The sequence below is a fragment of the Mesoplodon mirus genome (assembly GCF_964341445.2).
Source record: "Mesoplodon mirus genome assembly, chromosome: 8".
Taxonomy (NCBI): domain Eukaryota; kingdom Metazoa; phylum Chordata; class Mammalia; order Artiodactyla; family Ziphiidae; genus Mesoplodon; species Mesoplodon mirus.
The window spans coordinates 11,924,414-11,951,014 of record NC_138984.1 but is presented as its reverse complement, the minus strand read 5'-3'; the positions used below and the strand labels follow the sequence as shown (position 1 = coordinate 11,951,014).

General features: G+C 42.4%; 1 protein-coding gene and 1 pseudogene across 5 annotated transcripts in view; both read left to right on the top strand.

Moving 5' to 3' along the window:
- The window catches only part of RHBDD1 (rhomboid domain containing 1), a 118,273-nt gene that overhangs the window by 73,164 nt on the left and 18,508 nt on the right, over window positions 1-26,601 (top strand). The window lies entirely within an intron of this gene.
- On the top strand, window positions 10,594-10,976 carry LOC309809427 (large ribosomal subunit protein uL29-like; annotated as a pseudogene). Its single transcript has one exon. The product of its transcript is annotated as a large ribosomal subunit protein uL29-like (transcript).

Genomic DNA, 26,601 nt, shown 5'->3' with positions numbered 1-26,601 from the left:
TCTATTGAGCACTGTGAGTATTTTGAATTATATAGAATTACTGTGAGTAATACTGAGTAGGTACTGTATGGTCCCCTCAGTGCATCAGAGACTTTGAGTTCCTCTAATGTTACCTTGTTTTTAGGGTGGGGGCTGATTTGCCAGAGTGCCTCTCAATGTCTACTTGAACTTCAGTTGTAAGTCTTTGTGCTGCAACTGGGATAGGTACTCCATCTCCTCCGTCGCCCCTCCCTTGGTGGCACACTGCTATTACATGTTAATCTGTACTTTTTAGTTTGGTGGTGGAGACCAGTGCCAGGGGTGCTCTGATTAAGCCATAGTCCACGCAGTCACTGTGTCCCTCGGTTTGGAGGTGTGGCCTTCTTAGTATCCCTGCCCCTCTCCCCAGTTTAGAGTTTGTTTGTTTTTGTTTTTTTTTTCCTCCTGTTCCCTTCTCTAAGCTGCAGGAGGTTTTCACCATTTCCTTAAGGGAAACTTGGCTTTTGCCTTTCTCCCAGACATTTAAGTCTTTTGTTCCTTAGGGACGATAGGGAAGAAGGATCTAGGCAGCCTTTCCGGCAGACCTTTCCTGCAGTGGCTGCTGTTCTTTCCCTCAGGACTATGCCAGGAATGACAGAGGACAAAGGACACTTTCTCTGGGCTCACATATGTCTTTTGCAAGGGCCACATGAGGTCCTGAGAAGAGCCTGAAAGTGGGTGTGAATTCCTTTGTACTGCATCTCCCAATATGTTCCGTGTTGTATAGTCTATGAATAGAACCTTGCTAGCTCACACTCAGCCTTTAGCAGTTTAACAGTTTGGGCTAACTTCTTTTTATTAGTGTCCAGCAGAGTCTGTCCTAGGTAAGCAAGTGTGCCTGTGCTGTTTTAGACTTCTGTGTAGTTGGCTGCCCTACTGCTTCAGCTTTCTGTTGGGTTCAGGAAAAGGTATTGATTTGCAGGTTGTCCAGCATTCATGTTTATTATAAGGATAGTAGTGATGCTTCTTCCAGTTTTCTACATCCCCAGTTTGAATCTGTCATTTACTAGACATAATCTGTCTAGTAATTTATTTATTGGCTTTTTTAAAAAAAATGTGACCATTCCCTCATGAAGTTGGTAGAATCTATAGTCCTTTTTTAAAAGGCTAGGTAAATGCTTAATTCTTTCTCTTTGATTCCCAGTTTTCAGAGTAAGAAGTTAGTGTAATAGTCATCAATAATACTGAGATTTGAAAGAGCCAACTAATAGAAATTCCTTTGGTAGAATGCCAGTCCAGCAAGAGACATCCAGCACCAATTAGTTTCTTTAGTTCAATATATTGGAAGAGTAAATTAAAGAATCAAGGTAACAACTTTTTTAACCTCAGAATTTGCTGTTGTCCTATTTCTTAATAGTACCTGGCCATAATTATAAGTCCTAAAGCTCATGCCAGGGATAATAATGCCAAAGTAGCCTTTGTAGAAGAAATATCAAAATTCCTATTATTTCAAGAAGCTTGCACATTTACTACCATTAACAGAAATCTTGTCTTGTTCTGTTGGCAGTCTCAGTTCTTATAAACGAATCCAAGAGGCAGCTGATACCACAATAATAGAAAAATTTTGGACGAGAGCCATCTCCTTTCTTTGAGTCAAAAGGCAGATGCCAGCTAGGAACATTAGCTCATTGCATTTTCCTCTCCCCTCTCCCCGACGTCCTTCCATGTATAATTTGTGCCCTTTTTTTTTTTTTTTTTTTTGAAATAGCCTGCCACCAAGTTCAGTGGGTGGCTGGGTACAAAGCTGTGTCCTTTTCAACTTCTATCTGCCAGTCTGGAGCATGTGTACTGGTTAAAACTGGAAATCCTCGTGACATGTGGAGTAACGTGTGCTTCTTTTCTTAGACTCTTCTGAAAGGCAAATGGCCACAATCACACTTTGGCTCTCTTGTGAAAATCAAGCAGAGTTGTCACCCACTCCCCACATTGTACAGTTGGGGTTGCTGGCTAGCCATATGTGAAGCTGTGGTGGGACATACGACAAAGGTCTTGGCTTCAGAATGAAACTGGTTGCTGTTTTGTCTCTAAGTCCTTACATGTAAAATTTCCAGGAGAGCCATATTGGAAAAGAGTATCTGGGTTCCAAATTAATATCTAAGGCTTTTGTTATTAAAAGATCACTTGACAATATCTTTGAATCCTGTTTACAGGCATATATGTTCATAGGGGCCAATTCAGATACATTTTAAATAAAAAGCAAAAAGAATTTATTTTAACTGCGTTGTATATTTTGCTTTTTATTGAGGCTACACCAAGGTAAATAAAAATGACATCTGTCTTGTTTCTTTATTGTTGCATGAAAAATTTTGAAAAAAATGGAATAAATTATGTACACCTTCTTTTAATCTTTCATCGTGTGGTACAAAGAGAAAAGGATGGGAATTCAGTGGTCTGAGCTTCAGTCCTGGAATATCAGTGAACTAACTTTACTTGAGGTGTGAGTCACTGAATCTGATCAGACCTTTGTTTTATTATTATTTTTTATAATAAGAGAGTTGAACTGGGTCCTCTTCAAAGTTTCTTCCTTTTCCATTCTGTGATAATGGACTGAGCAGGATGGGCATAGCTAGAAAGAGATGCGGATATTGAGAAATGTCAGGAATATTGGCGAGTGTTTGTCATATAGGTCTCAGGGCTGACGGATGAAAGATCATTTCTGGAAGATAAATTCACACAACTGTCTAAGGCAGATCTAAATTGATAAATACATGCATTTGATGGTGGTATCTGCTTCAGTTGCATGATTATTTGAGCCTTCACTGGCCCAGTGCAGGCATAATGCAGTTGGCGATTTTTAACATATGCAAATGATCACGGCTGGCCTGCTTGGCTTTGCAGGCGTGTTGCAGGCCAGGACAGAGATGTACAGCTCATTCCGTGTGACCACTTCTTTTTTTAAAGTAATTTGGTGTGTTTTCCCCCAGGAAAACTTTCTCTGTAATGAAAAAGCGCCATCTGCCAGATTTCCTAAAAGCAGTTTCATTGCAGAACACTTCCTTTGGATTATAGGTTCCTACTCCCTTCTCTCTACGTTGGAGATATTCATTTCAGTGAGTAAAGTTTGATATTTGAGACTGTAACTAGATGTGAAATTGTGCATATAAAGAAATGTAAATACAAGATGTTTCAAACCTGCAAAATAACATGTGAATATATCCCAGCCAGGAAAAGAAGTAATAAAATAAGTGGACCAGAGTTCTGTTTAGGTCCCTGTTGGGAAGGAGCAGGCTTCTGTTGAGGTTTTATACTTAAAAAGATTAACTGTAGCTCAGCTGTTGCTAAAATAATAAAGATAATGATACATGAAATTGAAACATATTTGAGAAATTAACATTAATAGTTCTATGTGAATTTATAATTTTTCCTCTGCCACAATCACCATTTATTGAAAGGGATCATTCAGATGCTAATGAGTAGATTTAGCAATAAAAGTATACACAAACCTCTAATGAATTAATTCCACCTACCCATGTCCCTGTCATCTTCCCCCACACGTGGACCCTGTTTTGTGGGCTACCAAGTCTTGATGGTTTCGGAAATATTACCTTGCACACTCATCATTTTGCTCTGGATCATTATTCATTCTGTTCCTCAGCAAATCCCAGTTGGAGCCCCTCGTTTGTGTATGGTACTGTTAAGTACTGCAGGGTACGGAAATGAGTAAATCTTGTTCTTTGCTATCAAACCAAAAACACTGTTCTTTCTGCTGAACGACGGGAGATTTTAGTGACTGACTCAGCTACCCAATATATTAGATTTAGGAAAGAGATACAGTAACTTTTGAAATGAGCTGATCACTTTACTTACCCATCTATGAACTCTGCTTCAGCAACTATGATTCCCTAAGTTATGTAAGAATTTTACAGAATATCAAATTTACTAATATGATGATTTGGATACTCAAGTTATCTATACAGTTTTTAATCTCGAAGTTATTGAGGTGTATATTCAGTGTTTCATAAGATCAAACTTGATTGGAGAAAACTATTAATATAGGTGTGATTAAGAAACTCATCATTTCATAAAATGTTTTAATTAGGAAGAGAGATGTCAAATAGTGCTTTAAAATTATAGTGGATTTTACATTCTTATTAATCAAACAATTGAGGGTGTGAAGAAGTTTCTAATTCTCTGTGTCTGTACTAAAATATGAAACCAAACAAAACAGTATCTATTTTCTTTTTTGAGCTGAAGGCCCAGACTTTGAGACTTTATTTCATAGACTCAGTAGTTGATATTTTCAGTGAATAAAATTTTATTCTTTTTTATTTGAACCTTTCTAATTCCTTTCTAAGCATTTTAAGTACAGATAACATACATATACCACCTAATTCTAGCATATAATTTTAAGCACATAACTGCATTTTAAGCATATAACTGCATTTTACGTGCATAACTTGGGGAGGGACCTATTGTTTCGATCCTTTGCTTAATTTACTTAAATTACTTTTTAAAGTAGATAATGGAGTATGAGACAAGGCTGAACCATTTTCAAACATAATTGGCACTGAGAGTGACCTTAGAGGTCAGCATATCTGACACCTGATCTTACTCAATGAGGAAACGGACTCGGACAAGTCAAGAGACTTAATATCCCATCATTTATACCTATGGCCCAATTACTGTGGATGGTGTCCTGCCCTGGGGATGCTGTTGTGACGTAGGTTGGGTTCCCCAGGCGTGAAGAGCCTGGGGGTCAGGACCTTCCTGGAAGGTGCTAGATTGGATCCACATTTCCTTGGGCTCCTGTGTGTCCACCCTGGAGCAGAGCTGAACCCCTGAATTAGCTTCCACATCCGCCTTCCAGGCTGGCTGCAAATGGACTCTCAGCTTTCTCCTACCGCAGGGACAGAGTCCCCCTGGCCTTCAGAAGGAGGGGAGGCAGGTGATGATGTGTGTGAGACTGCTCTGATGTGTGTGTGCTAACACCTGTTAGATGTGTGCTGTGATTGCCGTGCGATTCTGCTTTTGTTTTGCCATGGGAATAGGCAGCACTCAGCTCCTTTGCTGGAAGTCCTCTTCACTGAATTCCAGATGTCCCGGGGTGGATGGTGCTGAGGGCCTGAGACAGGTGACGATGGGTCCCTGAACTCGGTTATTATGGTCTTCTAGAATCTGGATAAACATTTGTCCTGCTGGTGATAAAAGCAGAACATATGCACGGTGGAAAATAATCAATACAAGTCACCAAAAAGAAGACAGAAAGTGATCTGTAACCCCACCACCCAGAGAAAAACCACATCACATTTGAGGTGTATCCTTGCAGCTACCCATAATACAGGCACCCAGAAGAAACCACTGTAGATGTTTTGGTGAATTCTTTCCAGGTCAACAAGCAGTACCTCTTCCCTCGTGGTTACTGTGCTAGGAAGGTTCACATCCCCACACAGAACCCTACGAAATAAGCATTTGTAATTATAGCCATTGTTTTAGATTGGGAAATAGAAGCACAGAGAAATTAAATGGCTGGCCCGGGGTCACATTCTGAGTGGTAAACACTAGGCAAGACGGCCAGACTTATCTATTCCTAGTCGGGGGCCTCTTCAGAAAAAGCGCTTCTAGGCTGTCGCGAGTTGTCAGTTATGGAAGAGACCAGCATGATCCTGTGTGTAGCCTTCCACATAGTCAGCCCACATGGCTGAGCTGGAGTTATGTTTGTGTTTTGGGAGGTGGATTGGCCATTGCGATCATCCTGAAATCAGAACACTGAAAACTCTTTGGTAGGTGTGGTCACTATAGAACAGTCTTAGGTACATTTAAAAAAACAGTATTACTTGTAGAATGACAATGACATCTCTCTTACTGTTGTCCTCACATGATTGGCTACGTTCTTTTGTTTGGTTGGGTTGTCTTTTTTTTTAAGCAAAAAAATCCTGACATTAATTAAAAATTGTGACATAAATAGTTTGTTTAGGGAAAGAATGCCCTTCTTACACAAGAAACTTGCATCTCAGGTGCCTAATAGAACACACCAAAAAAATGCTTCCTATAGACAATCATAAATAATCTGCTGGGCAGTGATTTGTTTCTACCAAAAATCATAGCATATGAGTTTGAAAATACTGTTTTTACTAGGGACAATTAGTGACATTTGAATTGAGGATATTTGCATCGTTCATTTAAATAGGACTCAATTTTTCTCCAGTGGCTTTCTTTTTAGAAAAGAAGATTCATAACAAAAAAAAATAAATGTGCTTGCACTAAGTGTGCTTTAAGACAGAATTTTATGTTGAGCCACACCTGTCAATATTACACGTGAATCATTCACGTGAGAATTTTCACTGTCGTTTACTCAGCCTCTTGAATCTCACTCAGAGGTGCACGTGTTCATCCGTTTTGTTGTGTTGTTTTACTAGTGAGAAAAATCAAGTCATATGTTGGTTTCCATTTATTATAGAATCACAAATAGCTTTCAGAGTGGTCTAGTTTCATCACATGGCAGTTCTCCAAGGATTCAAAACTATTTATAATTCTGTTGAACTTCGTTATGGAGAGCCAGATGTGAGAGTCATGCATAATATATATTTATATATCTTCAAGCATCTCAATTAGGGACCAGCGATCTTCCTGTGTCACATCTGTGTTTTTTAAATCTACTTTTGTTGCAAGACAGGACCAAAATTGCACAGCATTATTAAGATTACTATAAATATTAAGCTGATTAAAATTACATTGTAATCATCTGCTTTGGAAAACTCGCAAATGGCCTAATCATGCCCCAACAGGAAATAGATGAAATAAATCATGATCTAGAATAATACTTAGCCACTAAAAATAGAAGCAGGTTCCCAGTGCGTCAAATGAGCAGGATATAGCAGGAGTCTTAGTAGAAACTCATTTATTTTTGTAAGACCTAGTAAGGGTACTATAAAAAAGATTGGAATAATATTTAGCAAAATGCCACTCATCCTTATTTCTCAGAAATAAGATCATGGTGACTTACTTTCTTGTTTTGGCTTGACTCCATTTTCTAAAATGTCTGCAAAATCACGGAGAACCTTTATTAAGAAAACATAGGAAAACCTATGCATTGCTAAAAATATTTAATATTGACCTTCCTCTTCTTTGATATTCTCCACAGTGCCATCCCATTAAAGGCATCAGGTCATTTTTTGTAGAGAAATGCAGAGAAAACTACACCTCACACCTTCACCTCCAGCTTCTGTGGGCTACTTATGGTCTGTCAGAGTGTTGAGGGACATTGCGCAGAGCTGAGCATCCAAACCAGGATCTCGGCATCCTGTCTCCACTTTTCCTCTTTGCTCGTTTCCTTCTTTCCCTTCTCATCTCGACTCCAACCTTCCAGGCTAAAGGTATCCGTACACTTTGGGCAAGAAGACCAGTGGTTCCTGTGACTGGTAGCTAGCTCTCCCCTGGCTGCTACAATGATTTCTTTCTTAAGGGTTCCAGAACACACTGGATCCTGTCTTAGTTTGAGGCTGCTTTAGTGCCATGGCACTAGGCATTTCCATTTAACTTTACAGTTTACAAAAGTTAAAGCAGCATACGTTTTATCGAGTGCAGTCCTTTCAGGTCTGTTCTGCTTCCTCTCACTGGAAGGTGTGAGGTAACTGGCACTCAGAGGTTTGGGTCGCCGAGGAAAGGGGGAGTCTGGCCTACTTTCTGGGGAGTCTGGCATTGCTTTCGTTGTCACCAGAAAGCAATGGGAGTTGACTCTAGAATCATCGCGTTCAGGATTCCCTGCAAATCAACCAAAACAACCCAAAACCCAGTTGTTTTTAATTTTCAGCTCAGTGAGACTAAAGGGAAACAGTTTGCTTTTGGCTGGGGTGATGCTGAAATAAAATGCAGCTTAGCCCACTGAGATTAAGGGAGAATTAAGTGTTTCGAATAGGTGTCTTCTAAAAGAAGAGACATCTGTATGGAACACCTGCTGTCTTCATTATAACTTTAAATAAGCTGCGTCTCTGGGGGTTAGCAGGGCCCTTCTTTTGGCACACTGTGCTGTGACAAAGATAAACTTTAAGCCCCAGGTAGTTTACCATTGTGTAGAGGATGCTTTTTCGCGAGACACACGGGAGTGAGGAGGGAAATGAGCCCCTGGCTTAGATAACTCAGGGCCAGCGAGGCCCATTTTGAGCAGAGCTTTGACACTATGACACTTGTCAGGTTATGACAGTGTTTCCTTACCCCTTGGCAGCCCTAATTATTTGCTAATGATTATCATCTTAATGTTTTATATATCAGGGAAGCATGGAGACAGTGCTTCTTGGTAAGTGGGTATAGCTGTTTCCTGGAATTCTGGGTTTCTTTGTATGCTTTGAGGAAGGGATCTGAATAGTCACTGTGCAGGCCTGTGTTGATGGCTTGTTTCTTCTTATGCTCTTGCTTATTATCACAGGACCAGATGGTCTTGCATGTAGGGACAAGGGTGGGTAGAGGGAAAGAGCACCAAGGAATGCCTTTCTCGGAGAGCCTTTCAAACCAGTTGCCATTTTGGCAGTTTACAGTCCAACCAAGAATGGTTTCCATAAGCGGTAGCCATGAAAAAAACCTTGTGGCCCCAGAAAATAATATTTAATCAGCGATGTGGTTCCTCTTATTAGCCTGAAGGGAAAATAACTCACCACCAAATTCTACCATGTTATAGATGGGATTGTTTGAAACCCGTATCAGAACATCTGCTGTTTTTTAACTGTGCAAACCTAATGCTTTGTCCCCCTAAAGCAGCAGCAGTTGTACAGCTGCTGTGTACCCTGTATCTTAGACCTTGACACCAGACAAGGGGACATCTTCAGAGTTAATGAGCAATTAGGATGTTCTTTCCTGTCAATTAACTGGCAGAATAATGAGATCAAATGAGCACTGTCCTTAAAAACACCCAGACTTGTGTTTTCTCAAAAGGGTGTCTTTCTCTGCTGTTTTAGTTACGTGAATAGACCAACAACTATTTAACATGGAAATAAATTAAATATTGCACCTACAGCAAACAGAAGAGAGAGGTATACAGACAGGATACTATTTATTCTAACCTCAGAATTCACAGGTTTTCCTCTTGAGTGGCTGTAACGACGTCATAACACCTGCTATCACCTTCATTATCTTACAGATTGGCTGGCACATATTTAGGGAGTGAGCATCCTTTCTCATATGAATGAATGTATCATATCTCAGTTTGGGGCGATCAAGGTATTGATCCTAAATTTGAATTAGTGGGCTCCAGACCATGCGCCACCTAAGGATTTTGGTTTTTCCCTGAATGTGATGAGAAGTTAGTGAAGGGTGTGAACAAAGGGGCAAGGGAAGCAGAGAAAATGGGTAAAGGCCCTGCGATGAGCGGGTGGCCCACTGTAGGTACTGCGATAGTAGTGGCTGCAATATATTTTTCATTGTCGGACCAGAGCAGCAAGATGGGTGGGTATCAGGTTGTGAAAGGCCCGGTATGTTGTGTTTAAGGGTTTTGTACTTGACCCTGGAAACAGGGGAAACCACTGAGACTTTTAAGTAGGGAGGGCAATAAGGTGAAATCTGGATTTTAAGCTCACTCTGCTTGCTATATATGGGGATTGGGTTGCAGGGACAGAGATGGAATTTGAGTGAGTTCCAGCACACCAGGCACCATTATAAGTGACGTGTATGCATGTTTAGTGTGTGTGCATGTGCATGCGCATGAGTGTGTATGCGCGCGTGTGTTCACTCAATCCAGCAACCACCAATGCAGTGTTACTGTTTACCCGTTTCAGAGAAGAGACTAAACCGAAGGAAGGCAAACTGAGGTCCCATAGCTAATAAGTGACAGAGCTGAGATCTGAGCCCAGGGAGTCTTGGTTCCAGAGTCTGTGTACTTATTACCCATGACATCATTTTGCCTTTCATATTGTATTGGTATGGTCATCATCATAATAACTTATTTAATAATTAATATAATTAATAATCGAAATGCTACTAGTATTTTACTAGCTTAGTGAACTTTTTTTGTATTCATACTCATTCCTATTGGAATGAAATTAGAAATTTGAGTTAGAGTTTTCTGTAAAATATTCATCAAAAAGTTTCAAATTAAGTTTTTCAAATAGAGGTTATTAATGTCTTCTTGGTCAACTTTAAACTTCCTATGGGAATTTCTACTTCAGATTTCATGGTTGAGTGTTTTCAGGGCCTTCAGTGGAGACCTGTGAAAGTCTAGGGAACATGAAATCCCCAGCTGTTTTCCAACCCACAGGTAACACTCAGCTAACTATAAATAGAATATTCCAATTAAATGGAAAGTTAGAAAAGACCATATTAAATGAAGGAGAATGGAGTTTTATGAAAGCTACAGCTCACTGACATCAAGGAGGATTAAATTTATTCGAGCAGTGACCCCACTTGATTTCTGAAAAAAGAATAACCATGTGTTTCAGTAAATGAATGGTGGGTACATCCAAGGCCTGTAAGACAATGAAAGGCCAAGCATATAGTTAACTAGCATTTCTTAAGTAACTAGAGGAGGGGTTTCAGAGATTTTGGTAGTTCTCAATCCTGGCTTCCTGTTACAATCACCTGGGGAGCTTTTAAAAATGATCAGTGCCGCTTTTTCCCTCCGAGAAGGTGGCGGAGACTGACTCTACAGTCATGGCCAAGATTAAGGCTTGAGACCTTCGCGGCAAGAAGAAGGAGCTGCTGAAACAGCTGGAGGACCTGAAAGTGGAGCTGTCCCAGCTACGCGTGGCTAAAGTACCAGGCGGCGCGGCTTCCAAACTCTCCAAGATCCGAGTTGTTCGCAAATCCATCGCCCGTGTACTCACCATCATAAACCAGACTCAGAAAGAGAACCTCAGGAAATTCTATAAGGGCAAGAAGTATAAGCCCCTGCATCTGCGGCCCAAGAAAACGCGTGCCACACGCCGCCAGCCCAACAAACATGAAGAGAACCTGAAGACCAAGAAGCAGCTGCGAAGGAGTGGCTGTACCCACTCCGGAAGTACGCGGTCAAGGCCTGAGCATCCAGGTGTCAACAAAACAAACAAACTGGCCAAAAAAAAAAAAAAAAAAAAAGATCAGTGCCTTGGCCCCCAAATAAATCAGAATATACAGCTGGTGGGGCAGGGGTGAGGGCAGGTGCACAAAGGTAGCAGCGCGGGCCCAGGTACTGGGATTGCTTTATAAGTTCCCCTGGTGATTCTCGCAGGGCTTTAGGTCTTTAGGTGGGGAGTTCCTTGAGGGCCACGGAGAGAAGTTCCCATTTCTCTCTGCGTCGCTCTTAAGAAGCTCTAGCAGAAGACAATGGGTACTTTTTTTTTTTTTTTTTTTTGCCGTACGCGGGCCTCTCACTGTTGTGGCCTCTCCCATTGCGGAGCACAGGCTCTGGATGCGCAGGCTCAGCAGCCATGGCTCACGGGCCCAGCCGCTCCGCGGCATGTGGGATCCTCCCGGACCGGGACACGAACCCACATCCCCTGCATCGGCAGGCGGACTCCCAACCATTGCACCACCAGGGAAGCCCTACTTTTTTTTTTTTAATTGAAGGTACAGATAGTACCATCCATTTTAGTAGTTACCTAGATTTCTAAATTCTTTCTATGTAATTTTTAGAATATTTGGAAAACCCATATTATGCCACGTATGAGCAAGGTAGCCATCTCTCTTCCCCAAAAATGAAGATAAACAAAAACCAAATTCTCTGCCTTCAGGGAACTTAGTCAAGTGGAAGAGAGAGTGAGGAAAGGTGGAGGGAGGGAACTAGGAAGGCATCAACCAAAATAGCTATTATCTGGGTGAAACCATTGCTAATCAAAGAGAAGGGTGCCTGATGGTTGGGAATATTTAGGGATGGGATGGATGGATGGAAAGAAGGAAGGAAAGGCTGTGGATGGTTTCCTGATATGTTTTGATGACAAGAAAAGAAACCATTAAGACCGACTTATTTCACATATGAATTCTTATTGGAAATCATAAAATTAAGAAATCGTAAAATAGCATGTTTGTTTTTTGTCTATTCTGTTCTCTAGGCTTGTCTTTACTGATGAGGAATGTTAACATAAACATAAAGCAGTGAGTTTTAATGATTATTGCTCATAGTGTGCTTTCTTTTTTAATTATTTTGCCTTTTAACACGTTTCTTATTACAGAGGAATGAGATTCCTTTTCAGGCCTTCTAGTGGTTAGGAAATTTGCAATTCACGAAAGCACCAATTAGAGACGATTATAACCTGACAGCACAACTGCCATTTGAGGAGAGCTCAGCTGACACTTTCAGCAACTGTGCAAAAAACCTTAGCCTAAGAGCCCTGTGGCAGCGGTTTGGCTGTATAAGAATTACACAGAGCTCTTGTTAATATAGTTATTCTTAGATTATAACTCTGTAAGAGCCTTAGAAACGGCCTGGTCCTAACCACCTTGGCACACTGCACCCTAGAAAGACAGGGTGTTGGCTAGAGCCACACGGCTTAACCGTCCCTGAGCTAGTGCTGGAATCTACATCATCATACTCCCCATTCAGAGCTGTTTTTACCATATCCCCCAAGTTCATTTTTAAGCACAATATGCAATCAAAAAAATAAACGGGGTTATTTGAAGAGTAATAATGCACATTCTGACCATTACTACTACATATCCCCCACTACCTGTCAGTAACATCTTTTGGTACCTGCATTTGCTTCGAGAACTATCTAGTGAGTAACTAGAGTAGAGGGGGGAAGATCTGTCCTTTAAAGTAAGTTTTAAGGGGCTCCAGGGAGCAGCTTGGAGCAGCTTTCTTTCTAACATGACATTGGGAACTCCAGCAGATTTACTGGCGTCTTGCATTTAACCGAGCTTTCTTGTGAATGGATCCAGAACATCCTACAACTAGATTTTCTTTTTATGCACTGATTATTTTGATGCTATGGAGTTTTGGCCAGATTGATCTTTAAGGTATCGCATAATTTTTAAGACAAAATTAGGAGTCATCAACTTACAGTTTATTAGTCTAGTTTTATAACATTTGTACAGAAATGGGTTTTTAATTGAAATCAACTTTAGCATCGACATCTTGCTGCATGCAGAAGCATTGGCTTTTTGAACTGGGAGGGACCCTAGGAGATGCTTCTCATTCTTTCCCCAAATGCTCCCTGCAGCCTCCATGAGTGGGGCCATCTTCACACTGTCAGAAATGTGTGTCTCTGGAAGACAAAGCATAAAACGAGAATAATTCTCTCTTTTGTGGACCGTTGCCAAGTTGGTACTTAACAGGATTAAAAAATTGATTAACCGGCCTTAATTTAAAATTGTCTTACGGTAGTTATTTTATGGCAGTTATCAGGTAGAGTTTACCTAGCCAGTCGGAACAAGCTTTGCCTATCAAGAATTTGATGACTGTGTTTTTAAATATATGTAAAGGTGGGGGTAAGGAAAAAAGTAGGAAGAGCTTAGAGTCTGTTTCCCCCGCAGTCTGTGATGAAGCCCTTTGCAGCCTGGCTTTCACGCCTTGACGCAGTGTGGGCTTCGCAGCCATTCAGACCCCAGTTGGAATCCCAGCTGTCTTTCCTTCACCAGTGAACAAGGTAATTAGGGGATTTATGGGGATTCTGTGGCTGGGGAGTTAAACCCTCCTCTTGGGGCTGTGGTGACGGCCGCTTGAGACAGGGGATGAGGGCACCCTTCCCAGAGAAGGCCCTCGATAGATCCTCTTCATTTCCCTTTCTCCTCTTTCACATGTGCTCTCTCCACTTACCTTAGGTCACTTACTAAAATTTTTCTTTTGGCATTTATTTCAGTGTCTCAGAGACTCCTCCAAAAAGATAATAATAGTAATGAATGCTTAAGCACTAATATTTAGCAAGCCTCTTTTTTTTTTTGTGTGTGGTACGCGGGCCTCTCACTGCTGTGGCCTCTCCCGTTGCGGAGCACAGGCTCCGGACGCGCAGGCTCAGCGGCCATGGCTCACGGGCCCAGCCGCTCCGCGGCATGTGGGATCTTCCCGGACCGGGGCACGAACCCGTGTCCCCTGCATCGGCAGGCGGACTCTCAACCATTGCGCCACCAGGGAAGCCCTAGCAAACCTCTTTTATGTACCAGGCACAGCAAGTACCTTTCATGCATTTTTTAAAATTTACTTTTTACAAGGACTCATGAGGTAGGGCACAATTGAAGCTTAAAAATTAAATGTAATAGGCCTGGATTCATACCTCGACTCTATCTGACTCCAAAGCACTGCGTCCTGCTCCAAGGATCTCGTTCTTGGAGCTCGAAATTCTATTTCTACTGCCATCCCAGGTGATGATTATGAAAACAGTAACAGCCAGCACGCAGCTTGTGCTGGGCACTGCTCTAAGCCCTTTATATATGTTGACATTTAAGGCTCACCACAGCCCTCCACAAGTTCTATTGCTGTCCCCATTTTTCAGATGAGCAAACCAAGGCACAGAGAGGCTTAGTAACTTGTCCACTTACCCAAGGTCACATAGAGTTAAAACTGGGTCTCAGGGCTTCCCTGGTGGCACAGTGGTTGAGAGTCCACCTGCCGATGCAGGAGACACGGGTTTGTGCCCTGGTCCGGGAAGATCCCACATGCCGCGGAGCGGCTGGGCCCGTTAGCCCTGGCCGCTGAGCCTGTGCGTCCGGAGCCTGTGCTCTGCAACAGGAGAGGCCACAACAGTGAGAGGCCTGCGTACCGCAAAAAAAAAAAAAACAACAAACCTGGGTCTCAAACTCTAGTTCTTAATCCCCCAGCTGTCCTTCCTGTTTCACTTAAGCAGTTCTTAAAACTTGTTTTACACTAGATCTCAGACTAATCAAAGACGAGACAGGAACTCTCTCTTGCTCACCTTAACCATCCCTGCTATTCTACTTTTCCAGTAACTTGCACAATTTTTTCCTTATTCTTGCTACAGTCCTTCTAAAGTAGTGATATATTGAATATTTCATCCAAACGCTAAACCAAGACTAATGCCTAAGCAAGGAAGAACAAATTCATTAACTAGGAATCCATTTACAGTCAATCCCCAAGGCTCATTTGTGCAGCCAGTGCTTCTGCATCGTTTAGAGTTGCTAATAAATGAAAGTCTTTGCATCTTTCCAAGTGTCTTCATATTTACCAGTCTCATATTTTACCATAGGAAGCGGCTTCAACAAGCATATTCATGTGTTGACAGTTCTAATTAATACAAGTAATTAGTCCTGACAGTAGAACTGTGAAAAGAAGACCCATTCATAAATTTGCTAATTATGTCACTCTGCTCAGAATTTAATCGCAGTCTAGTCTTTAATCATTTCTGTATATGGGCAAAAGGCCAGCTAACTAAATTCTTCAGACTTTCACTTTTACTTCCGATAAAGGAATTTTGTCAAAGTTAATTTATCATTGGAATTTAATATTCCAGTATGCAGGAATTGGTGAAGAACAGAGCTCCTTCTGGAGAGAAATAAACAGGAGAATGGGAAAAACCAGGCAAGGAAGGAAGGAGGTAGGAAGAAGTCATCAAGGGCATCCATATGCTTTCTTACATATCTAAGTCTACAAGGTTTTGTGTACTAATATATTGAGGTTTTTCTAAAAACTAAGGTAGTTTTATTTAGTCTGTTGGTATATTTATGGTACAGAAAATTTGAAGACTGTTTGTTACTTGAATCCCAAGTTGAGCCCTCCTCTCTCTGATGTAAATAGTGTACATTTGCAAGCATGTTTGTTCTGGAGCAGGGTTTTTCAACCTGAGCACTATTGACATTTGGGGCTGAATAATTCCTTGTTGGGGTGGAGCCGTCCCGTGCATTGTGGGATGTTGAATAGCATCCGGCCTCTACCCACCAGATGCTTGTGCACCCTTCCTCCCAGTTGTGACGGCCAAAAATATCTACAGACATTGCCAGTTCTCCTTTAGGGGGCAAAATCTGTTGAGAACCACCGCACCAGAGGGTAAGTTTAGATGATAAAGAATCAGGTAAACTTGTGTATAGGACACTTACATAGAATCAGTTATAGCAAAATCAATAAAATAAAGCACATCACTTGGAAGTGATTTAGTGGTATGAAATCCAGATTTGGAATGATATTCCTTGAATTTCAGTACCTCCTTCTTACCTTTTCAATGTAAAGGTCCCTCTGGTTCTCTTTGATTGCAAGTAGGGTGGCACTTGGTACCCTGGTGGTAGAGTGGTTGTATCTAAAACTCCTTTGCTTCTTGTGTTAAATACACTGGGCTCTTAGCTTTCATGGACTTTGTATGTAGTGTTTCGACCACTTTTAGGTGACCTTAAAGTTCTGGGTACTCAGCTGCAGGTGTTCTTGGTTCCCCTTTCCAGTCCATTAATTCCTTCCCTTCTTGTCTTACTTGCCTCCATCCAGTGCTTAGATTTCCAGTCCTTTGTTTCAGTTACTCTCTTACAAATACTTTCCGTGCCTTGATGCTCAGTCCTTCATCCACCTATATGGAAAAATTCCACAGACTTAGATGAGCCCAGCCACTAGGCTTCTCGGACCCTGCACCTGGCAGCTGAGCCCAGTTGGAGACTGTGCCCCAACAGAGTAAACTGAATCTATTATAAATGATATCAACATCTCACCTGTCCTTGACTTCACCCCAAAAATAGAATAGGTAATGCCCTCAGCGTCCCATGATGAAAACTACAAACTTACCTGTATCCACCCCCATGCTTAACTTGTCCCTCCTAACTGCTAGGCAGGGAAGTCTCTTTCCTCTTACCAAAAGCTAATCCTTGACCTGTCCTAACTTCTCAGGAAAAGCTGTTGTTCCTGATTATCCCCCTTTCCCTCTGTCTTCAGCTTTTGAGTCTTCCTGTCAATAATGAAACCTACTCGAGTCTCTTTCCACACTCATCCCCAAAGAGAGAGAGACCAACGGCACAACTGCCTTTCATTCACCACCTTTCCTTTCCACTTACGGTCTGCAGCGTCCCCACTTCTTCCGTCGTGCTGCTGCCCCCCTTCACTCTCGTGGAACAGTTCTAGCCAAGTTCCCCAGCGGCCTCAATGTTGCTAAGGCCTGGAGACACTTCTCTTCCCCAGATTTGCTTAACATAACTGTCCACTCCTTGAAACCCTCCTCTTTTCCTCCCTTTTCCCCCCTGATGCCTACCCTCCTGGCTTTCCCACTTCTGCTCTGACCTCTTTCCTTGGTCTCCTTTGCAGGCTCACCCCCCTCTACTCCACCGTGGAATATCCGTTTTGCTAATGACTTCATTCTTGGACCTCTTTTCTTAAGGCTTTATAGTTACGATTTATACTTCAAATTGATCTTCTCAGCCCAGATCTCTTTCTGAAATTACATCAATATATAAATGAACTCAAGGACATCTCAAATGCAGCATGTACATACCTTTTCCACCTCCCCAACTTGTTCCTCGTCAGGTGTTACCTCCTGGGTGTTGTCAGTAACCAGGTGATCTTGGTGCTAAGTCAAAACGTGTCGCAAATCTACATCCACTAGTCTGGGCCACTGTTACGACTGGACGGTAGGTGGTGAGGACAGAGAGGTATAAGAGCCAGATCACATAGGGCCTTTTAGGCCAGCAGAAGGACTTTGGTTTTTCTCTAAGTGAGATGGGAGCCATTAGAGGGTTTTGAGCACAGAGTATCATAACTTAACTTAATTTCTTAAAGGCTCACTGGGGCTACTGTGTTGAGAATAGTCTGTGGGGCAGCATAGTGGGGTGAATGCTGACCCCCAAAAGAGCTATGCCCCCAGAGCCTTAGAATGCAACTGTATTTGGAGTAAGAGGCTTTGCAGATCTAATGAAAGTAACACTGGCAAGGTGAGATCATCCTGATGAGGGTAGGCCCTAAACCCAATGATAGGTGTGCTGATAAGAGAGAGAAAAGGAGAAGACAGACACAGAGGGATAGGCCATGTGAAGACAGAGGCAGAGGGTAGCAGCCGGAAGACCAGTTAGGAGCCTGTTGCAGTAACCCGGGCAAGGGAGGACCACAGCTCCCACTCGGATGGCAGCCGTGGAGGAGGTGCATAGCGGTTAGCTTCTGGATACATTTCAAAGGTAGAGCAGAAGGATTCTTTGACAGAATGGTGGTGATTGTGAGGGAAAGAGAAGTGAAGGGGGAATAAAGTTTTGGGCTGAGGGCACTGGAAAGTTGGAGTTTCCATTAACCTGAACATGCAGATAGAGCAGGTTTGCAGGGGAAAAAATGGAGTTCAGTCTTGGACCTGGAGAGAGTGACAAGTTTATGAGACTTCCATGTGGGGATGGAGTAGGTAGTTCTGTATGAGAGCAGATGACAGGGTCTGGAAATAAAAATTTGGTAGTCATCAGCATGATATAAATGGTATTTAACTTCATGAAAGTGGGTGGAATCGCCAAGGGAGAGTGAGTAAAGATGGAGAAGAGGGTCAAAGCCTGAGCACTGGGGTCTCCAACATAAAGAGGTCAGAGGGAAAAAGAGGTACCAGCAAAGGAGAGGGAGAAGAAGGAACCAGTGAAGCAGGGTGGAAAACCAGAGGAAAAGAGAGCCGGTGGTCCTAGAAGACAAGAATCTTTTTCTGGGAGGAAACAGTATCCATCTGTGCCAAATGCCCCAGTGGTCCCAGGCAGATGAGGACTTGAGAGATGATCCGTGGATTTAGCAACACGGAGGTTAGCAGTAGCCTTGCCAGGAGCTGTCTCAGGAAGTGAACAGTTGATGGTGCGATATAGACCCTGCTTTTGTCCTTTGTTTCACCAGCGTTAAAGCAGAGGCCCTGAGCTTCTAAAGGCTTTGAGCTTCTTAATCCCCACCCCCACCCCTGTGAAAGAAGAAAAAGAAGGATTCTGATGACTCACCTAGCCTGCGCCACTGCTGCTGGGCTCCCCAGCCTTAACTAGTGTTAAATAAATAAACCCCTGATGCCACTCATCCTAAGCTACAGTCCTAAACTACAGAGAATTGCCCACGTAAGAAGCAGCCTAATCACAAAGGGACATTTGCCTTGGATTTGGACCATCTGGCCTTGTGCTTTTTCAGTGTAAGGCTAATAATGGAAATTACTATTTTCCCTGCCTGTAGTACCTGACGTATGTTTGGAGGGGTTTCTCCTGGAGGTCCCTCTCAGGGGCTCTAGAGCAGCACCGTCCTATAGAACTTTTTGCAGTGATGGACCTGGTCTTTATCTTCAGTGTCCAGCATGGTAGCCACTAGCCACATGTGCTAAGCACTTGGAATGTAGTTAGTGCAACGGAGGCACTGCTTTTTTAGTTTAATTTTAATTCATTTACATGTAAACAGCCATGTGTCCTGGGTGAGACCCAACAGTCTTTAGTTCAACTAAAGCTCTGCGGGTGATTCTCTTACACACTAAACAGAACGGTTTCCTGTGTTGAGAGCTGGGTCCCACCCCCAGAGTTCCTGACTTAATGGGTTTGGGGATGGGGTGTGAGAATTTGACTGGTTAACAGGCTCCCAGGTGATGCTGGTCTGGGAATCACTTTGAGAACCTGATGAAGAAAATGGACCACCTCTTTGTGAGGTGACCCCAGATCCCCAAGAGTGAATTCAATAAATGCCACATAAGAGATATTTTAAGTCAAGATATCCCAAATGTGCCCTATGAACTTCATGAAAAGCTTGCTGTTTTCTCATGATCCAGTAACAAGCAGTGCCTGACTCATTGCGGAGCTCACAACTGTGGGAACTGAACCAGCAAGTCTGAAGTCTGTAGGGCAGGCCTTCGGGAAGAGTGGGCTGGAACTCTGGGACATGTGCTGAAGTTGCAGTTCATCAGTGGAATTTCTTCTTTGTTGAGGAAGCTTCAGCTTTGCTCTTAGGGGGTTTTCAGCTAATTAAATCAGGCCTACCTAGATTAACTAGGATAATCTCCCTTGAAGTCAACTGATTAGAGACTTAATCACATCTACCACGTGCTTTCAGAGCAACACCCCAATTAGTGTTTGACTGAATAATTGGTAACTGTAGCCTAGCCCAGTTGATACGTAAAAAAGATCATCCTGCTTGGAGATTTAGTGTTCAAGGATCACATCTTGAAAGGTGTGGTATATGTTCTGGTCCTTGAAGAATGGGAGATTCTAGTCAGTGGGAATAAAGGGAATAGGTATTCTGGAGAACATGACTATTAAAAATTATCAAAATAAACAATAAAAGATGCCAAGACAGGAAAGTACAGTTGGTATTTGCAGAATGGCTAGTTGTTGCTATATGACCTTTCTCCGAACCTCCGTTTCCTCATCTAAAAATGGGTTAAATACTTGTCATGACTATCCCCCAGAATGGAATGAGGTGATGTGTGAGGGTGCATTTTGGAAACAGTAAACACTGTGAATGCTAAGGTTATTTTATAGCAATGTTGGTGGTGGTAGTATTCGTGTGTGAACTTTGTGTGGTGAAAGAAACCAAAAAGTTTGGGCAGGTAAAACAGAGCCTGATTGTTGTGGGCTCTGTCTAAAATGCGTGTCTTTAATTTGGGGGGAAAATGTATTTAGTTCCAAATGGATTAATAGGAAATAAAAACATCCCTATACATGCAGTCATACCTGATTGCCGCAAAGATGCGGTAGCCATTTGCTCTCTGCCTAAGATGGCTCAACATTTTTTACAGAAGTGGACCTTAGACCATGATTTTTGATGCTTGAGATAGTCGAGGTTAGGGAGAGTCATTTATTATAAAGTTATTGAATACTTTGCCTAAATAGGGAAAGCGAGTTAAACGATTTCCAAGAAAGTTGTTCCTAGGCAATGGCCACTGTAGCCAGTTGACTTGGTCATCAAAGAAAGCACCAGAGAAGGGATGCCAAAGCAAGTGCCATCTGACAAACTTCTTTTCTTTTTTTCCCCAGAGCTCTGCTCTACAGACAAAGCTAATTTTGCCAAGCAAGTTTCTGCTTGATTTTTAAAGCCCTATGCATTCTGAAGGAAATTTAATCCATATGTTCCTGAGTCACTTATGCCCAAGTCATGAAAATGTTATTTGTAAATGTGATTTCATGTTTGAAGCCATTGTAAAGTATTTTTAGTAGATTTTCATTCTTCATCATGCAGAATTTTTCTTGGTTTGTTTTCTTGTTTTATTTAAACACGTTGTATGTCATCCTAACACACATCCCGTGGTGAGACACAAAGGAAATCTTGAAGCCAGAAGGAGGGTCTAGTCGTACACATTTGAAGTGGCCAGGTTCTATTTGCAGAAGCTTATAACTGCTATCCCTCTTCCGTTTATGATGTTGTGTCCTGGGCTGCTTTTAACCTGGTCATACCCTGCCCCAGCCCCATCCCAGCCTGCTCCCTAAAAGGGAGCCCATGAAGAAGAATAGGAAAAAGGACAAATAATAGAACCAGACTGCCTCCTAGGATATATTTCTGTGTTATACCACATGATCCTTTCTTTCCAAAACTGAGTTCATTTTCCTCTTTTACCTACTAATGTTGCCAGCTGGGAAGATTAAGGTATTTCATAAAATGTCTACAAAAGAGAGAAGTAAAATTGACTTTAGGAGCAGTCCACAGCTTTGCATTCTTAGGGCAAAATAGATGGTGGTGTCTGCTTAGGGCTGAGCTAATTGAAAAATGATTTCATTTTTACCAGTGTAAGTGGGGGGGGTTGATTTTTTCTTTTTCTTTTTTTTTTTTTTTTAACCTCTGTCTCTTTGGAATCTCACGATACAGACCAAGTTTTATCTTTACATGAAGCGTCCTGGTTTACGTGTGTCTGTCCATCAGAGACATCTGTGGGCTGCAGAAGGGCACCAGAGCAGCCTTATGTTTAGGGTATGGTAGAGATTTGTCTCTGGTATGAGCACCAGTTCCCAGGTAAGCGGCAGGTGTAGCATCCGACATAGTAAGAAGCATTTACTACCAGGAGGGGCAAAGACCAAAGGGGTTAAAAGTTTACTTCTCATCACTCTGAGCTTATGAAATACTTTCCCATCTTTTTTCTTTTTTTAACTTGGACCTCAGAACTGCCCCCGAAGGCCATGGTTTCTGGTTTTCAGTAGGTTATTTTTTCATGAAGAAAATGAGGCTCAGAGGGGTAACTTTCTTAGATATTTCACAAGGTGATTGTGGCTACTGGCGTGTGCCTCTGTCTCCACTACACTGTAAACTCCAGGAGAGCACAGATGTCCTGTCCATCCTGTGGGGACTTTTGAGGACTTCTGTGGGCCTTTAATTTTAGAAACCCCACCCCGACCCTGTGTCATTTCACGTGTTGAAACATGTGACAGCCCATCCGTAGTATATAAATATATATTTAAGTAAATGACTATAAATATATATGTCATATTTATGAGTTGAGATATCAATGATTGATATGGTACATTTCATAGGCATTTAATCAAATACTTATTACCTTTCAGTTTTATAGATTTTTTTTTTTTCACTGAGGGAGCCACTTAATTACTTTGAGATCTCAGATGTTTTCACAGGCTTAGTCCCTGAGCTCTGTTTCTACAGTGGATAAAGCCATCCCCCTGCTCTTATTCACTCCTGTGCACCCCACACCTATCACAGACCCCCCGGGAAAGTGCTTAATAAATGTTTGTTGGATGAATGATCACCTAGTAAGAGAAAGAGTGAAAGAATGAACAAACGAATCAATAGTAAGTGGTAAAGTCTGGTATTATATTAAAGCCCATGTCAGCCCTGGATGGCTTATTTCTTTTACACGGCCGTCATGGTGGACGTCCACCAAACTGTGCATTCAACACGTAGTCCTTGTCTTTCTCTCGTTGTTCTTTTCCAAGCCAGTTTTCTCCTCTGTTACAGCTAAGGCACAAGAAGGAACAGGCTACAGGTTATTTGCATTTTGGTAGCTCTTAAGAAGGAGTAGCCACTTTAGGGTGATCATTCTTTTCTCTGTTTAATTGCTATGGTTTATTTGCTTTGCCTTACAAGTGTGGGATAAATGTGGATATTATTAACATTCAAATACTCAAATAAGTTTCTTGACAAAACCAAAGAAGTGTTTTTCGCCTGTCTTTTTTGTTTTGTTTTGTTTCGAACTCTAAGTGTTTTCTCTCAGGTATTTCTCATTGTGATGTCTGTGTTTTCACGAGATGTGACTTTTTTTTAATCCAAGGGTGAATCTTCGTGGTCTGTCTTCAGAGTTCTCGGATTTGGTAGCTATTGAACATGTTGGAAAGCTAGAGAGCCCCCTTCTTATGAAAGAAAGAAATGCAAAGGGACTACATGAGAGGGGAGAGAGAGATGAAGATTGTGTAAGAGCCATCCTTTTCTTCCTCAGCCCTGATTTCACCCCTAGAAAAGTGGATCCTCATTTTTCTTATGTAAATGGACACCAGGAGCAATTTCTCCTGTCAGCTCATCTGGATCCCCAGGGTCTCTAGATGGATCTCACTGCTCCAGGGCAGACTAGGGCTAAACCAAAAACCTGCAGCGCCCCTGGATGGCTGAGTTTGTGGGTCAAGGCAGGAGCTGGAAACGATGGGACTTAACCCTCCATCCATGAAAACTCTTTGGGATTCAGTCATTCAACAAATTCTGATTGGCCACCTGCCTTGGGAATACCACCATGACCAGGCAGACTTGTCTCTGGAGTCCAGACGCTCGATCAAGCTCTTGCTTGAGGTATATTTGAAATGGCTTTGGTTTTTTATTTCTCTTTTTTTGGCTGGATTTGGTTGTGTGTGCACAAGTGTCCTTGTGTATTCAAAAGACTGAAGCCTTCAGTTTATAAACTGAAGTTAGAGGGGGGAAGGAAGCCTATAACATAAAAATTGGAGATGCTATATTCCACTGCTATATTCTTTTTATGTATTTCTTTTAAGATCTCTTGATGGACCTGGACTTCAAAATAGAGGGATGCAGAACGCTTCTTGAGTTTGTGTTGTCTCCCTGGCACTATCCTTCCTCATGGGCTTCCTACCTGGACTTCCAACCTAGGCACTCTCGTTCACATTTGGTATTTTCTTTTTCCAGTGTGTGTGTATGTGTGTGTGTGTGTGTGTGTGTGTATAAATTTTTTGATTGTCCTTAAATGATCTCTCTCTAAGCTCATCTAGACCATTTAATTTGTGGCAGGAATCCCGAAGTATATTCTCCCCAGAGAAAGAACAAGATTTTCCTGGCATCAGTTTAGGGAAATAATTACTCAAGAAAATTGTGTGAGATGTTTTCTTGCACTGGAGATGCTCATGACTACGAAGTGGTTGCCTGACGGGGGGTACCTCAGGCCTAGTTTTGTCTAAAGAAGTTGGGAAAGTGGTGTTTTCTTTTTTTTAAAATCGAAATATAGTTGATTTTCTGCTGTACAGCAAAGTGATTCAGTTATATATATATATATATATACATTTTTAATATTCTTTCCCATTGTGGTTTATCACAGGATATTGGGTATAGTTCTCTGTGCTACACAGTAGGACCTCGTTGTTTATCCATTCTACATATAATAGCTTACATCTGCTGACCCCAGCCTCCCACTCCATCCCTCCCCCAACCCCCTCCCCCTTGGCAACCACCAGTCTGTTCTCTGTGTCCGTGATTCTGTTTCAGAGATAGGTTCATTTGTGTCATATTTTAGATTCCACATATAAGTGATAGCATATGGTATTTGTTGGGAAGGTAGTATTTTCATATTCCCTTTGCTACTCAGCTTCCTCATGCTTTGCCATTTACCCAAAACTATCCCCCTTTGAAGACTGGTATTTCTTTATTTGGAGCAAAGTCCATTGCCTTGGGAGTGTTTCCAAAAACAATTCCTAGATATGGCCTCTCACTTTCCCTGCCCAGTCCCCCCCCAACCCTTTTTCTTTTTCCCGGCTGTGCCGCATGGCTTGTGGGATCTTAGTTCCTCGACCAGGGATCGAACCCACGCCCCCAGCAGTGAGAGTGCAGAATCCTAACCACTGGACCGCCAAGGAATTCCCTATTATTGTCTCTTAAGGAGTGATAACCAGAGAAGAACCTTGATGTGCTTCATTCACTGACAAAATCACAGCTGGTCATAACTCCCTGGTAACATGTCTGTGAGCCTTAGCACAACTCTAGGGCCAATAAATAAGAGTATTCTGTCCTAAAACTGTAATCCTGACCATTGCCCTCCTAGCTGCCCCCTCCTGAGTGTCCCCTTTTGTTCACGTGAACTAGTTGGTGGCAGAATGGCTGCCTCGCCCACGGTAGACGCGAGGGTTTGGGGGAGGAGGCCCACGCTGCCTCACAGGCTTTCCACAAGCTTGACAGATGGACAGCCGGTGTGTTTCTCATCCAGGATGCCTTTTGTGCAGCGCTGGGTGTCATAATTTAAGTAAATAGTTAGAATTCTGACCCTTCTATGCCAAACACTCAAAGTTCTAAGCATACTTTGTTGTCAAATTTAAGTCTTAAATTCGGTTTGCCATTAACTGGGCCATTTGCTTGCTCTTGAACCAGGTGGGAGGAGAAGTCAGTCGAGGGACACAGAATTCTTTGGCAGGAGGTTAACAGCCTACCAACTGCACGTTGGATTGTCTGTGGCCTGGCTTCAAAGAGAAGCCACGGTTCTAACACAGTCCAGTGATGTGTGACCTGTGTGGCCGGCTGAGCTGCCAGGTGACCCCTTGTGCTTGGAATCTTGCTGGAGCACCTCTGGCTCCTCTAGGACATTCATTTCCCTGAGAGGAAGTGGAAAGAAACCAGGCTGAATTCATATATCAGGTTGCTGTCCTGGGGCAGGGAGAGAGGAGAAGGGAGGGTTAAGAGGGCACCCCCTGGTGCCTTGGTGTTGCTTCCAACTCTGCAGCAAGTCCTGTGACCGCGGCCTGCTGTGGGCATCTAGTGTGATCACTGTACTGTTCTTGTGATTGTTTTTTTGCGCTTGATCGTATTGCATATACAAAACTTGTGCTTTATTTATTCTGCCCCTTGCCCTTTAAAGAGGCATCATCTTTTCCTAAGAGGCCCCAAGCCAACAGGGCAGTGGTGAGAAGCTGTGTGTTTGGTACAAGACACAGGTTTCTAGTGCTGACAAATCAGACTTGGAAAACAGGTCACTGCCCCCCAGAGGCTCCTATCTTCATGGAAAAGGGACCTTTGTGGTCATTTTGTTCTGTGCCTTTGTTTTCAAAAGGAGGAACTTGAGGCCCAGGGAGACAAGGGCCATCACTAGACCTTTTGCCTCTTTGATTTCCCAGTTTGGACTGTTGTCTACCCTTCAGCTCCTACTCTGTTTTGTTTTGCATTCCCTATGGCCTTGCCTTCGTGACTGCCTCCTCTTTTTCTCTGTAAACATTCATGTGAAGTATATTTGATTTGCTTTTCAGCCTTGCCCGCCCCGTGTGTGTCCAAAATAGCCACCGGAATTCATGAGAACGTTATGTCTTCAGATGTTTATAATCCAAAAGAATCCCTTATGGTTTTTTATAATAAAACTACTTGGATGTCGGTATTTTATGTTGGGAAAGCGAGCCAAGTTCACAATGCAGCAATTACAACGCAATGCATTATGTATAATTTGTCGTGCGCCCCAGGAGCAATGGTAAACCGTGAAATGCCATCCCGGCTCCACGGCACAATTAGTAGGATCAAACGCTGCCCAGAGAGGAGCACAATGGTTGTCATCCGAGGTCAATAAAAGTAAGGAAAAGTTCCGATAAAAGCAGCACACCCCAAATTGTATAAAAAGCAGCCCCTATACCAGGCTGCAAATATGTCAAAACCTTCATTGCTAATTGAGGAAACCTTTTGAGGTTTAACAGCTCATAAATTTGCGC